This window comes from Astyanax mexicanus, chromosome 8 (genome assembly GCF_023375975.1).
Source record: "Astyanax mexicanus isolate ESR-SI-001 chromosome 8, AstMex3_surface, whole genome shotgun sequence".
Taxonomy (NCBI): domain Eukaryota; kingdom Metazoa; phylum Chordata; class Actinopteri; order Characiformes; family Acestrorhamphidae; genus Astyanax; species Astyanax mexicanus.
In genome coordinates this window covers 7,880,728-7,895,315 of record NC_064415.1, presented here as the reverse complement: position 1 = coordinate 7,895,315, position 14,588 = coordinate 7,880,728, and the positions used below count along the sequence as shown (strand labels likewise).

At 40.0% G+C, this 14,588-nt stretch overlaps 1 protein-coding gene across 1 annotated transcript in view; it reads right to left on the bottom strand.

Moving 5' to 3' along the window:
• Nucleotides 1-14,588, bottom strand: part of LOC111188291 (E3 ubiquitin/ISG15 ligase TRIM25-like) — a gene marked incomplete at its 3' end in the record, with an annotated part of 56,514 nt that overhangs the window by 37,946 nt on the left and 3,980 nt on the right. The gene's annotated exons all lie outside the window — the stretch shown is intronic.

The window sequence follows — 14,588 nt, the reverse complement described above, 5'->3', positions numbered from 1 at the left end:
GCACTTTCTCTGGAATGGGAACAACTGAATCACTGTCTAGTATGAGTGGCATAGAAGGCACTTCATAACAGCACTCTTTACTACTGGACGGGCAGAATGGCATTCAAATATGGGCACTCTATCAAAAAGACACACTATCCAAAATTCTTGATCTAAAGTAGCACCATAATAATGTATGTGAGAAAAAGCAAAAGGGCACTTTACCTCTTTTTGCCACTCTAGAGGGCACTTTACAGATGCTTTTTCAACCATGTGGCACCAGAGAGGGTGACTGGTTGCTCCCCTTGCTGCCCCCTTGGGTCCACCAGTTCTAACACAAGTACTAAGTACTAAATTCTAAGTACTGCCAATAGAAAGGGAAAGATTATCTGTGTGGAACTCTAGAATTATGGAGCTCCATCCAGTACTTTAGTACATATAGTGTGTGTAATCTATAATTATATCTGTTTACACAGCTCCGGCAAAAAATATGAGACCACTTAAAAATTATGAGTTTCTTTGATTTTACCAAATTGAAAATCTCTGGAATATAAATCAAGAGGAATATGGATGATCACAATGGATAAACCAAGCTTAACTGCTTTAATTTTTGCACCAGGAGTAAAGGCATAAAGTTATCCAAAAGCAGTGTGTAAGACTGGTGGAGGAGAACATGATGCCAAGATGCATAAAAAAAAACTGTGATTAAAAACCACCAGGGTTATTCCACCAAATATTGATTTCTGAACTCTTAAAGCTCCACTAGGTAGGATTGAGATATTGTGCCCTACATATATGCTATATATATTGTTGTAGAAAAGAAAATGAAAGGTGGGTCAACACCCACCTCTCGTCCGGGGTACAACTCCCCTGCGTGTTCGTTTGATAGAGAGAGTCAGACAGGTGGAGTGAAGTTGAAAGCAAACCAAGTATTTATTACAAAGTACTGGATCCAGGAGAACATACAAAACCAATTATTAGCTGTCTCAGTATAAGTTCTGACCTCCCTCTAATCTGACTCCATGTTTATACCCCAAATGACGTGAAACCGGCTGATGAGGCGTTGCTAAAATCATCTCATGTTAGTATGCATAATCTCACGTGTTAGTACTCAAGTTTCACAGGTCTGACCGGACCACTAGTGTTTGGCCTTGACTGTATACAGCCGGACAGTGTGGTATTGTTTCAAGAATTGACTGGGTCCAGTCAGACAGTGTGATATTGTTTCAGTAATCAGACAGTGCCGCACTGTTCGTCCCGAAGTCTCCTTTGTATCAATTCAGTTCGTACAGAGTGCACTAGCTGATGATTGATGGCCGTTAGTCAGAGACATGCAGTGAACGAAATGCTTCAAGCATAAGCTACACACGTCACACAATGGATTCCATATATTATATGTTAATGTGTTAGTGGCGCGTGGTTAGTCCGCCATATAATAGGTCCTATGTGTTAGTAAACGTCTTATGTATCATGTGGGTTCATTTGTCATAATAAGGTCGGTGTTAGTCACATGCCTGATCAAACAATGTTTTACTATATATGTAAATAATATATTGTGATTATTGGTTAATCTTCTATATAAATGCGTGTAAAATACACTGTGAGTAATAAAAATGATCAAATACAATGTGAGTATTGGTTAATGCATATAGAATACAAGGTTTCACACAATGATTATGTAATTATAGATACTAAGATAAGTAATCATAATTGAAAGATATTTGTCAATACACTCAAGGTAAAATAAGCAGTTACTCTTCAATATATAGCATTTATAAAGTAGACTGTTATGTACTACATTAATGCATGTAAGCTACTTTTTCCATCAGAAAGCAAAAAGCACACGAAAATAATTACAACCATCATCAATTTGTCTCTTTTAGCATGAAATGTTTACGTTATTGTAATCATGACTAAAACAATTCATTTCTTCTGTGTCTACAACTGATAAAACAGCGTGTTTACAGAGTAGCTCTGTTAGCCCTCACCACCAAACAAGCACAGCATGAAATAATACTAAAACAAAAACACAGTATCAGTAAAAGCTTTTACAAGCCCCAGACTAAAATGTATATTTCAGTTTGGGGCAATTTACTGCAAACTAAGCTTAAAAACAGCCATATTTTACACTGAACATGATATATTTACACATTTAACCCGATCGCTAATGCTAATCGCAAATGCTAATCGCTGCTAGCTTCCGCCTGCTAGCCTACAGCTTTAGCAGTTAACACAAACACTTTAACTCAACTTATACCTCACATATTTACACTCTGGGTGTTTTAATAACATTTTCACTCTCTTATTAACATTTTAAGCTCCTTACAAAACAGAAATACCCACTGATTTACTTATAATCTGTCTTTATCTTGTAGTATCTGAACTCACCGGAGCTTCTGCGGTACAGCACAGACGAACAGCACAAAAGATTCGTTCAAATAAATGAATCCTTTGAACGATTCTTTTCAGTGAACGGATTCGAATGATTCAGTTCATCTAAAAGAGCTGCTGTGCCCATCACTACTAGTTCGCTTCTGTAAAGAATTAACAAACTCCAAATAAGGGGTTTTGTAGTCCTTGTAGAACTGTTAGAACTACATACAGGTCTGAAAGCAGGTCGCAGTGCTGGAAAGAGGCGCAGTTCTCGCGAGCGTTGGTCGCGGCCGCCTCGGAAAACTATTTTGCCTCAATGCAGCGCTGCAGTGAGTTTCAAACTGTAATTTTACTTCTTTAAAAAGTTCAATAATCAAGGAAATTTTACCTAGTGGGGCTTTAAAACTTTATAAATATGAACATGTTTTCTTTACATCATTTCAGTTCTTCAGGTTTTGTTATTTCTGACATTTCTCATTTTCTGCAAATAAATGCTCTAATAAATAAAAAGCTCCAATATTTTCATTTAGAATTTGGGAGAAATGTTGTCAGTACTTAATAGAATAAAACAATGTTCATTTCATTCAAAAATATACCTATAAATAGCAAAGTATCAGCACTGCTCAGGCTGTGGTATTATCTGTTGTCTCTCTTATGTTACTGAAGCTCTAGCGCCCTCTACTGCTCACTCTTCCACATTACACATTACAATTCACTCAGTACAGAGGGGAGTACTGTAGAATAGTTTAGTATTGGGGTGTTTATTAGTTTTCCACTTACTTTGTGCTCTTTAAACTTAAAAGGCTTAAATGAATACATATGTTTCACAGACCCTTTAAAAGCTGTGTAAAGTTTCTTACAGCTCTCTGTCCTTCACTTTAACTCATGATGTCCCTAAGTGACATCTACTGAACATCCTGAGAGCATCATCACTACAGGACAGTGTGTGAATGTGTGTTCATTCATCTGATCTTATTTACAGAATGTAGGAGTGAGTGGATGAGAGCTGGAGATAAAACTAGAGCTAAAACTCTCCTTTTAAAAGTGAATTTATTTAATCACAACAATTGTTGATTTACATGATAGTATACCGCACACCATGACAAGATAACAGGTCTTAATACAGAATACAGTCTGAATACATTCAAAATAAAAATGCTGAACATTCAACAGAGCAGAAAAACATTTATAACAGAAAAACAGAATAACATTGCTGTCACGCAAAAACCTTGTATGTATTTTATCTCAAGTTTATAGTTTTGAAAGCTGTTAGTTGCTCTTTATATTGTAAGTTGCTACTTTAGAGAGTGAATATTTTTATGTTACAGCGATGAGAAGTATGATCAGTTGTGATTCCAAAAATCACACATTTATTTAATGATTTCCAACAGATTCCAGCACTTTCAGAAAATACCATCCATTACAGGAGTGTACTAACAGACCCCTGACAGAACCTGGCTTTTGGACGTGCTGCTGAGAACAGTCTGGATGGTCCATCCTATGTTCAAAACTCAAAACATTTCTTACAAAAAACTAAATGCAGGAATTATGTTATGCAATAATACCCAATACAATATTATCCAATGAAATATTACCCAATACAATATTAACCAATACATTATTACCCACCACAATATTAACCAACAAAATATTAACCAACCCAATATTAACCAATGCAATATACCCTGTTGAAACCCTGTAAGTCCAAGTCAACCACTGATTGTGAATCAATTTCACCTGCTGTTCTGCAAACAGGTAGAAATGAGAGGCAATTAGCAAGACAGCCCCTATAAAGGAGTGGTTCTGCAGGTGGTAACCACAAAGCTTTTCTCTGTTCTTATCCTTCATGGCTAATGTTTTGGTCACTTGCTTTTTGCCAGTTCTCTCATCATGCAAGTAGCATGAGGCGGTGTCTACAACCACCAGAAGTTGTTTAGGTAGCGCAGCTCATCTAGAATGGCACATCAATGTGAGCTTTGGCAAGAAGGAGGGGGCCGTAAGAGGACAACAACCCAGCAGCAGGACTTTGTGAAAGGAGGAACAGGAGCAATACAAGAGCCATGTAAAATGACCTCCAGTAGGCCACTGATATCCGTGTTTTTGTTCAAACTGTCAGAAACAGACTTCATTAGGGTGGTATGAGGGCCCGACGTCCACAAGTGGGCCTTGTGCTTACAGCCCAACACTGTGCAGAGCAACTGGCATTTGCCAGAGAACACCAAGATTGGCATATTCGCCATTTGCGTGTGCTCTGAGAGGAGATTCCTCCAAAAAGGCCAAGAAAATATTAACAATCACAATATTAACCAATGAATGTGTTTTCTTCACCTGTGGTTACATTCATCAGTAATGAATCAACGTTAGCTTGACTTACATGTCCTCTTCAAAATATCCCCCATTTAACTACAAAATCATCTGTTGTATTGGTGAGCTCTGACTTTGCGGACTGCTATTTTAGTAGTGTAGCTACCTGGACATGTCCCAACGGCAGTCAGCAGAGAAAACTGGCCTGATTGTGCACCTTTACAACGTGAACAAGTGGATTAGTTTTTATTTATGGGAACAACAATTTTATTTTGATGTTCTATTTTTAGATAAATAGATAGATTTGCCAAGAAAGCAATGAATGCCTGACTGATGACTGTTGTCTTCAGTTAGTGGAGCTCCTGTGTTTTCCATTGCCAAGATAGCAATACGCCAGAAATGTACCTGAATACACCTCATTTCCAGACCAACACACCCATCATGTAGATATATTCAGAAGCACTGTTGCTGTTTATACAACTCAGACAGAAGGCATGAAAGCAAACAGTTGACGGGGTGCAAGATAACAATGAACATGGCCACATGCCTTGCACAGGGTGTAAGATAGGGACCCAGATATTTAAAGAAAATCAAGATTTTCTTTTGATTTTTTTTTTTTTTTACAATATAACGCACCTTTATTTAATTGGCTCTACAGTCTACAGTCTGCAGTTCTTATCTGATCTCATCCAGCTCTTCCTTTTGTTCTGCATGAGCATCTACTATGATAAGAGTAAAAGATTTACTGAGGAGTCTCTGCTAAACCCAAACCCAGCGTAGAGCGGCTGAGTGAAGGTGGTCTGGACTCTGTGGATGAGGGTCATGGTATCAGAGATGCTGTAGAAGGACAGAGTTCCTGCTCTGTGATCCACATACACTCCTATTCTAGAGGAGACGGGTACTCCAGAGATTTCAGTATTTCTGTTATTGTATCTGAATATGCATTTGGAGGAATGACATAATAATTTCCAAGACTGATCATTAAATCCAAACCCACACTCCCCGCCTCCTCCCTTCCTGGAGATGCTTTTATAAGACACTGCTATACCAACCCCTCTATCTCCTCTCCACTCAACCTCCCAGTAGCAGCGTCCACTCACACTCTCTCTACACAGAACCTGAACATGTCTATCAAATCTGTCTGGACGGTCAGGATATGCCTGATCTGTGTTAGTGTCAGTCACCGCTGTGTTCCTCTCAGACAGGAGGAGGTGTTTATAAGCTGTGTTTGGGTCCAGTGTGAGCTGACAGGAATCTGAAAGAGAGAGAAAACCCATCAGCTTTTAGAAAACGATCTAAAAACAGCCCCTAAAACTGGAATAACAAGAAAACATACTGGAAGCACTGGGAAATTATCTTTATTAACACTTTCCTAGACTCTAGATGTGTAATGTTCAATAAACCTATCAGCATTGCGTGCCATTTCCTTTAAGAGCCAGGTGGCTCTGACGTTGGCGGATCGGTATTTTATTGACAGTGCTTCTGCGCAGAGGAAACTGACCTGCCTGTTCACACTGTGAATGTGCATGAGCAGCTAATTTACGGAAAAACAGCAATGTTATTTTATATTCTGTTTATGGTTGATGTAAAATTTGGGATTTGCACGCTGCTACATGTCCTTGGGCCCTATTGCACACCCTGCGCAAGGCACATAGGAGGCTCGTTTCTATCGTACACCTCTTCAGCAGTCTTTTTTCAAGCTCTGCGCACGCGTCCTTAAAATAGCGTCGGACTTTAGGAATTTTTCAACGCCGATGGGTATGGATCACCGCGAGCACTGCGCTCCCCATTCACTATACCACACACCATCACTTTTTTACCACCTTTACCCTTTAGCAAAAATACCTCGCCCAGAGCATTCAGCAATCTATAAAACTATTAAATATACTTAAAATAGCCGCACAGTAACTATAAGTTATTAGTTATATTTATTTATGACCTTCATAAGGATTTATATTTATGTTCAGTACATACATTTAATAAAGCAGACATAGGCATTCTGCTGTTTGAGGATTTTAACAGATGCTTATATTAATTAACCACAAACTATACCTTAAATAGCCACTTTTACCACCTTTACTGTTATTTAACAAGCAAAATCAGACAAAATGCGCTGAGAGAGTCTCTCTCGCAGAGCGAGGCTACAAATAGTATAAAACTCAGTTCAGTTAAATAAATTAAGATGAGTAAGGGCCTGTAAAGGTAATATTGTCAAATATAGGTAGTAGTATTAGATGGTTTGAGGTTTTGCTGAGCTGTCTCAATGATTTGAAACTGCATCTAATATCAGTTATTCTGTGCAGAAAACCTGCTATTGTTTTAAATTAGTTTTTTTATGAGTTTATATTTTATATTAAAATTTTGTTTTCATTTTATTTATTTTTATTAATTTATTTATCAAATAGTTGATAAATTAGTTGTAAATGAGGGTCCTTCTCCAGTGAAAATAATGTTGATTAATATTCAGTGTTGCAAACCCAGTTTTTACATAAACAATAAACAGAATAAAGTATAAAATACCTTTACTCTTCCCTTATATGATCTGCTGGTGTATCTTCACAGTGTGATGCACAGTCAGTCTCCTATGCGCTCTTAAAACAGGAATAGCTCCTATCTCTTAAAGGGAATAAATACTGACACACTGATTGGCTTATTTCATGTTACGCCCAAAACACACCCATGAATAAATAAGGGAATTAAAACGCCCTTTGCGTCGTTGGAGCTGTGCAAGGCGTATTTTTCCGAGCCCTCACCATACCAAAGACACAGGACACGCCCTTAAATCCAGCTGCGCAAAGCACAATAAACTAGTGCCCTATAGATCACTAAAATAGGGCCTCTTGGGTGTGTGTGTGTGTGTAATGAGCTCGAGCGTGCCTGTGTTGCCAGGATAGGAATGAATGTCTGACTGTTGTAGGGATTTTAAATCAGTCAGTGGTGCACCTTCTGTTGACATGACAGTAATACACAAGAAATTTACCTAAACAGACCATCAGTGTAGATATATTCACAAGCACCTTTGCTATGTAAAGATGCATGCGCAAGGCATGAAAATAGCCTGTTGGTGGGGTGTAAGATAGCAATAAGCCTTACAACGCGCTTTGTACAAGGTGTAAGATCTTGCAAGAAATCTTGCATTCAGCATTTAATAAAATAATTTCTTACAAAATTAAATAGAAATGGTATTTTTGCTGCCGATGGGTTTGACATTAAAAGGTGAATATGAGACAAAAGATAAGCATTTTGGCTTTTATTTTCAGGTAAATACATCTTGATCTTATACACATTTCAGAGATAGCACCTTCTGTCTGAACCCACCCATTTTCCTGTGAACAAAAACTATTGGAACAGATAAACTTAAAGTAAATTAAATTGAATAAGACTTAAAATGTAGCTGAAAATCCTTTGCTTGCAGTAACTGCATCATGTCTCTGATCCACTGACCTCAATCTCTAACCTTCTGCATTCTTCTTCTGTGATGCTTTTCCAGGCTGCAGTGGGTTTTGAGTCAGTTTGGTTTCATCTTTCTTTAAATTCACAGACAAAATGTTTCTATTGACTTCTTGTTTCACAGATGAACTAGTAAGTTTGAGATCATTAATGAGTTTCTCCAAAACTTTAGTTTTTCCTTCACACTGGTAAAGATTAATGTCATTTGTCCAAAATCAGTCCTCAGGCTTGTCTCTGTACTTTATGGAAAATTCCAGCCTGGTCTTCTTTACTTCTTTATAATTAAGTGTTTTTTATCTTCTGGTCAGGGTCAGGCAGAAGGTGTTATCTTCTGAATTGTGTATCAGATCCAGATTTAAAAACATAGAAATATTTATGTCATATATTCATCTTTTATTGTCGAACCCAATTTTTTTCAGCAGAAATAAAGGGACTAGTCTCTGTAGGTACCCTAGCCAGCCAGTAGGTGGCAGCACCACCAATGATGCACAATGCAAGCAGCACCAGAAGAATAAATAGGGGTGTGGCTTCGCAGCTTACAAAACCATTGTTCAGAGAGAAAACTCGCCTCTCTGAGTTTACCACCAACAGGTAAACATCTTAACAGAGCGACAAGAACATCAAGACAACAAGGCCTCTTCTTTGTTCTACCAAGAGAACAAAGCAACCATCTCTAGGCCCAAACCTTCAAGATTAAAACTTAAGCCAAATGTCTGATCAACGTTTAAACACGGCTATTTCTTCAAAGACAAGCTTGCACGGGAGACACAGCTCGGCAAAACAAGGAAAGCAGCCAGATCCCTTTTCTTTACTGTGTACAACTTTTCCTGGATCCAAAAGCCAGCAGGATGAACCATTCCCAGAAGAGTTTCCTGGACGTCGTTGAGAACCTCTCTGCAAAAAGGCTGAAAATTCCCTCAATCCAGTGAGGACAGAAAACATTGATATTTTCTAACATATCCATTGCGCAAGACTTAACTTTAAAACATCTGGGCATAGTTTAGATAAAGAACATTTTATATTTAAACTTACTGCATTGTACATGTATTTTATTAATGAAATCTGCAACTGTTTAGACTCCAAACTGAAATCTCTGTACAGTACAACTTAGATATTTTCTCTGCATGCAATTCCCTTTCTCTTTTCTAACCTTGAAATACAGCTACTGTATTTCTCATTACTAAAGCTAGAACCCAGCAATAGCTTTAAAAACAGCCCTTTAAAAGTCAGCTTCAGTCTTTGTTCTGGCTCAACAGAGACCACCAGCAAAGAGCAGCTGAACTCAGTTACAGTGGAGACACCACACTCCACATTTAAACATTCAAACACACACGCGCACACACACACACATAACCATTTAACTCCCATATTGTAAATATACTGATTGCTGTTTGTAACATTTGTGTTTAAATTAGTTTGTGGTCACAATCTATTTGCATACTGGGTGTGTGACGCATGACGCGGTGAGTGACGCAACTTCCGGCCTGCGTACCTGCTTGCTGTTTGTTTAGCTCCTCTCTGTTTTAGCTATTTGTTTACGTTTTCTACTACTTATTAACTTTTAACCGTCTTATAACCTTCCTAAACTTATAAAATCCCTCAGGTAGCCATTATTTTTGTGTTATTTATCGATTTTTTGTGTGTTTTGTGCTTACTTCGAGGTAATGGCGTGTGCGGAGGATCGTGCTCTCCTGACACTCAGCGAGGAGCTCGTCCGTCTGGATCAGCAGATCCACCGCCTGCTCGAGAGGCAGTCGGAGCTCCACAGGCAGAGGACGAGGCTGGAGGAATCCCGCGACGCCGCCTTCGCGGCCGTCTCCAACCCGGTGCAGCCGGCGCGGCGGACCCCGGCGGTCGTTTGCTTCACCCCCGCTCCGGGAGGGGCCTGGGAGCGGCAGCGCGGCCGAGGAAAGCGGGTTTCCCCCCCTACCTTCTCAGCCGGATTTTGCCTCCGCAAACCGGTTTGAGGTCCTCAGCTCGTCGCCGTCGCCTCCTTCACCTCCCCCAGCCCCGAGGAAAACAGATAAGGGCAGTACCCTCATTGTCGGAGATTCCATTGTTAGGCATTTAAAGGTGTCTAACGCTAAGTGTAATGCTGCAGTGTCGTGTTTTCCAGGAGCTCGGGTCCTGGACGTCGCCCAGCGGCTTCCTACGGTGCTTCGGCATCGCGGGGACCCCGGCACCGTCATCCTGCATGTGGGTACCAACGACACGTCAGCCCGGCGCAGTGAGGTCCTGAAGGAGCACTTAAGCACTTTTCTGGACACCGCTCGCAGACTGACCCGCGCCCGCCTCCTCATCTATGGTCCGATGCCCACCTACCGCCGCGGGAGCCAGCCGTTCAGCCGCCTCTACGCTCTCCACTGCTGGCTGCGGGACTGGTGCTCTGCTAGTGGAGTTGGCTACGTGGACAACTGGGAGAGTTTTCGGGAACGTCCAGCCCTCTTCCACCGAGAAGGGCTTCACCCCAGCTGCCTGGGATCCACCGTCCTCTCTGGTAACATTGAGGCGGTGCTACGCCGGGACTGACTGGCTCTAACCAGTCATACCGGCCAGGTTAGTGGTCTAAGTAATGGGCAGTTTAGTAATATACATCGTTCTAATGAGTTATCTTGCCACTTTCCTGTGCATAAGGCTGTGAGTTTTAATTATGTGCCTTTTTCAGATACAAGTGCATTTTTACCTTGTAGGATTGAGACTGTGTCTGTCCCCCGTGTCGCTCGAAACCGAAAAACTGAGAAAATCTGTTTTAATAATCTTATTAAAATAACAGCATCCGTCTCTCAGAGTACGAGCAGCGTCCGTATGAAACTAGGGCTATTAAATATAAGATCACCAAAATCAGTTATTGTTAATGATACTATTACTGATAATCACCTTAATGCACTATGTCTGTGTGAAACCTGGATTAAACCTGATGAATATATCGCTTTAAATGAGTCTACCCCCCCAGGTTTTAGCTATTTCAGTTACCCACGCAGCTCTGGTCGTGGCGGTGGTGTTGCCACAATCTATGACTCAATGTTAGGTATATCTCAAAACTCACAATTGGATGCTAAGTCGTTTGAAGTTCTTAGTCTTAAAGTAGCAGGCCCGTCTCCTGCTTCCAAAACGCAGCATTCGTTTCTGCTTATAACACTGTATCGTCCTCCTCGACCATACTCAAATTTTATTAGTGAATTTGCTGACTTTCTAGCAGCAGTAATTCTTCTTTTTGATAAGATCATAATTGTTGGAGACTTTAATATCCACTTTGAAAAGGACCAGGATCCACTAAAAATTGCATTTAAATCAGTTTTAGGTGCTCTAGGCTTTAAACAAAATGTAATTGGCCCCACTCACCGATGTAGTCATACATTAGACTTAGTTTTGACACTGGGTATTGAGGCTGAGAATACAGTTACTCTTTCTCAACATGACTCAATATCCAATCATTATCTAATTATGTTTGAAATAGTTTTTAATCAAAATATCCTCCTCCCGCCCCGCTATATCAGCAAGCGTAAAATAACAACCGCAATTGCTAGTGAATTTGTAAATAAACTCCCCGACTTAACCATCTCCCTTCCGTCCTATGAGCATGATCTCGAGCACAAAACAGAAAATCTACAAACTGTGCTCCGCTCTAACCTTGACCGCGTAGCGCCGACAAAAATAAAACAAATCAGGGTTAAAAAGCTAGCACCGTGGTATAATGACCACACACGTACATTAAAACAAACCGCTCGTAACTTTGAACGTAAATGGCGACACACAAAAACTAGAATTTTTTCGGCTCGCATGGCAGCATAGTCTCTCAGACTACAAAAAAGCCCTAATTAAAACAAAATCCCAGTATATTTCATCGCTTATTGAGAAAAATAGAGACAATCCTAGATTCCTTTTCACTACTGTGGCTAAACTCACCGGCAGTCAAAAACAAACTAGCTCCGTTATCCCTGTCGACATTAATAGTAATGATTTCATGAAGTTCTTTGATGATAAAATTAATAGCATTAGACCAAAAATTCAGTATCACCCCCAAAATTTACTTATAGATATCGATGAATGCTGCTCCAGCTCTGAGACACACCTAGAGTGTTTCAGCACGGTTACAGAAAAAGATTTACTTAGTGTAATTAACTCATCAAAATCAACATCATGTATATTAGATCCAGTACCCACACAATTATTGAAACAGGCACTGCCAAAGGTGGGAAAATCATTACTAGAAATAGTAAATTCATCCCTTAGCATGGGCTACGTACCCAATTCTCTTAAATTGGCGGTCATTAAGCCCATTATCAAAAAGCCAAATCTGGACCCCCGCGAGCTTGCTAATTATAGACCAATTTCTAATCTTTCCTTTATAGCCAAAATCCTAGAAAAAAATGTGTTTAACCAGCTGCGCTTGTATCTACAAAGTAATAGTATGCATGAGGTTTTTCAATCTGGATTTAGACAAAACCATAGTACTGAAACAGCTCTACTTAGAGTAACTAATGATTTACTTTCAGCTCTTGATAGGGGCAGTAATGCCATCCTTGTACTGCTAGATCTAAGTGCTGCCTTTGACACCATAGATCACGCTATTCTACTTGATAGGTTAGAAAATCTTATAGGAATTAAAGGATCAGCCCTCACCTGGTTCAGATCTTATCTGAGAGATCAATTCCAGTGTGTTTACTTAAATAACGAATGCTCTTATCAGTCTAGAGTAAAATATGGTGTCCCTCAAGGATCAATACTGGGTCCATTACTCTTTACTCTTTACATGCTACCACTGGGTAAAATTATCCGTAGGCATGGTATTAACTTTCACTGCTATGCTGATGACACGCAACTTTACATATCTGCTAAACCCAACGAGGAGCTCTGTATAAATCAAATAACAGACTGTATTAAAGACATTAAAAATTGGATGACACACAACTTTCTCTTACTTAATTCTGATAAAACTGAGGTCCTTCTATTAGGTCCTAATATTGATAAAAACATAAATGTTAATACTGTAGACATAGACGGTCACTTAATTATACCTGGTAAAACTGTGAGAAACCTTGGGGTCATCTTTGACCCAATTCTTTCGTTTGATGCTCACATATGTAGCATAGTTAAAACTGCATTCTTCCACTTAAGAAATATAGCTAAAATCCGCAGTATACTCTCTCTGGAAGATGCTGAGAAGCTGGTACATGCATTCATAACCTCCAGGCTGGACTACTGCAACGCGTTGTTGGTTGGAAGTCCACATAAATTACTCCATAAACTCCAGCTAGTTCAGAATGCAGCCGCAAGAGTGCTTACCAGAGCTAGAAAGTTCGATCACATTACACCTATTCTTTCATCCCTACATTGGCTACCTGTTAGATTTCGTATAGATTATAAAATACTTCTCCTGACGTATAAATCCCTTAATGGTCTGGCCCCGCATTATCTACAGGAACTCCTTACTCCTTACAATCCGCCGCGTTCACTCCGCTCCCAAGACGCTGGCCTGTTATTAGTCCCGCGTATTAGAAAAAACTATGCAGGAGGAAGAGCGTTCTTTTATAAAGCTCCCCAACTTTGGAATAGCCTCCCTATTAATATACGGGACTCAGACACACTCTCAATCTTTAAATCTAGACTCAAAACATTTCTATTTGCTCAAGCTTTTGAGTAATGTCTCATTACAATTTTCTTCCTCTTACAGCTTATCCAGCAAATATAAACCCTGTCCTAATCATCTGCTTTCTCTTTCTCTCCCCATGTCCCGAGCTGCTGCTACCAGTGCCCATCCCACTCCAGCAGAGTTTTATAAAACCATTCTAACCCCTTTTTCTTCCCTCCCCTCTCTGTTCTCTCTCTCTATCTTTCTCACATGTGCTGAGACGCTGGCCGGCCGGTCTTCCTGGATGTGTCCGTCTGTGGTTCCAGCTTTCAGGAATCAGCCCTGTCCTTCTACTCATCAGAATTATTTCACAACCCTTCTAACTTCTGCTTTTTTTCTCTTCTTTTCCTTTCTGTTTTCTCTATCTATCTCTTTTACATGTATGGAGATGCCCTGTTCCTGATGTTCCCAGCCTGGCTCTCCACTGCCTGCTGTGTTGTTCTCCGGCTCTGCAGCCCTGCACTGATTACCATTAACACACTCAGTATCTGTTTCTGTATTAGCCATAGCTCTATAGTTTGTGCCCATCACATTCTTATATTCACAAAGTAGTACCTGTTATATTAGCCATAGTTCACATTAATTCTCTGTACTGTTTTTGTTCTGTTATTTGTTTGTTGTTTGTTTGTACTGAGCGGGTCAACCCGAGTAGGATGGGTTCCTCGGACTGAGTCTTGGTTCCTTCCAAGGTTTCTTCCTCTTAAAGGGAGTTTTTTCTTGCCACTGTGTCACCATAAAATTGGCATCTCTGTGGTGCTGCTCATAAGAGGCGTGGACCTGTTTCTCCCTGTAAAGCGGCTTTGTGACAACCTTTGTTGTAAAAAGCGCTATATAAATAAAATTGAATTGA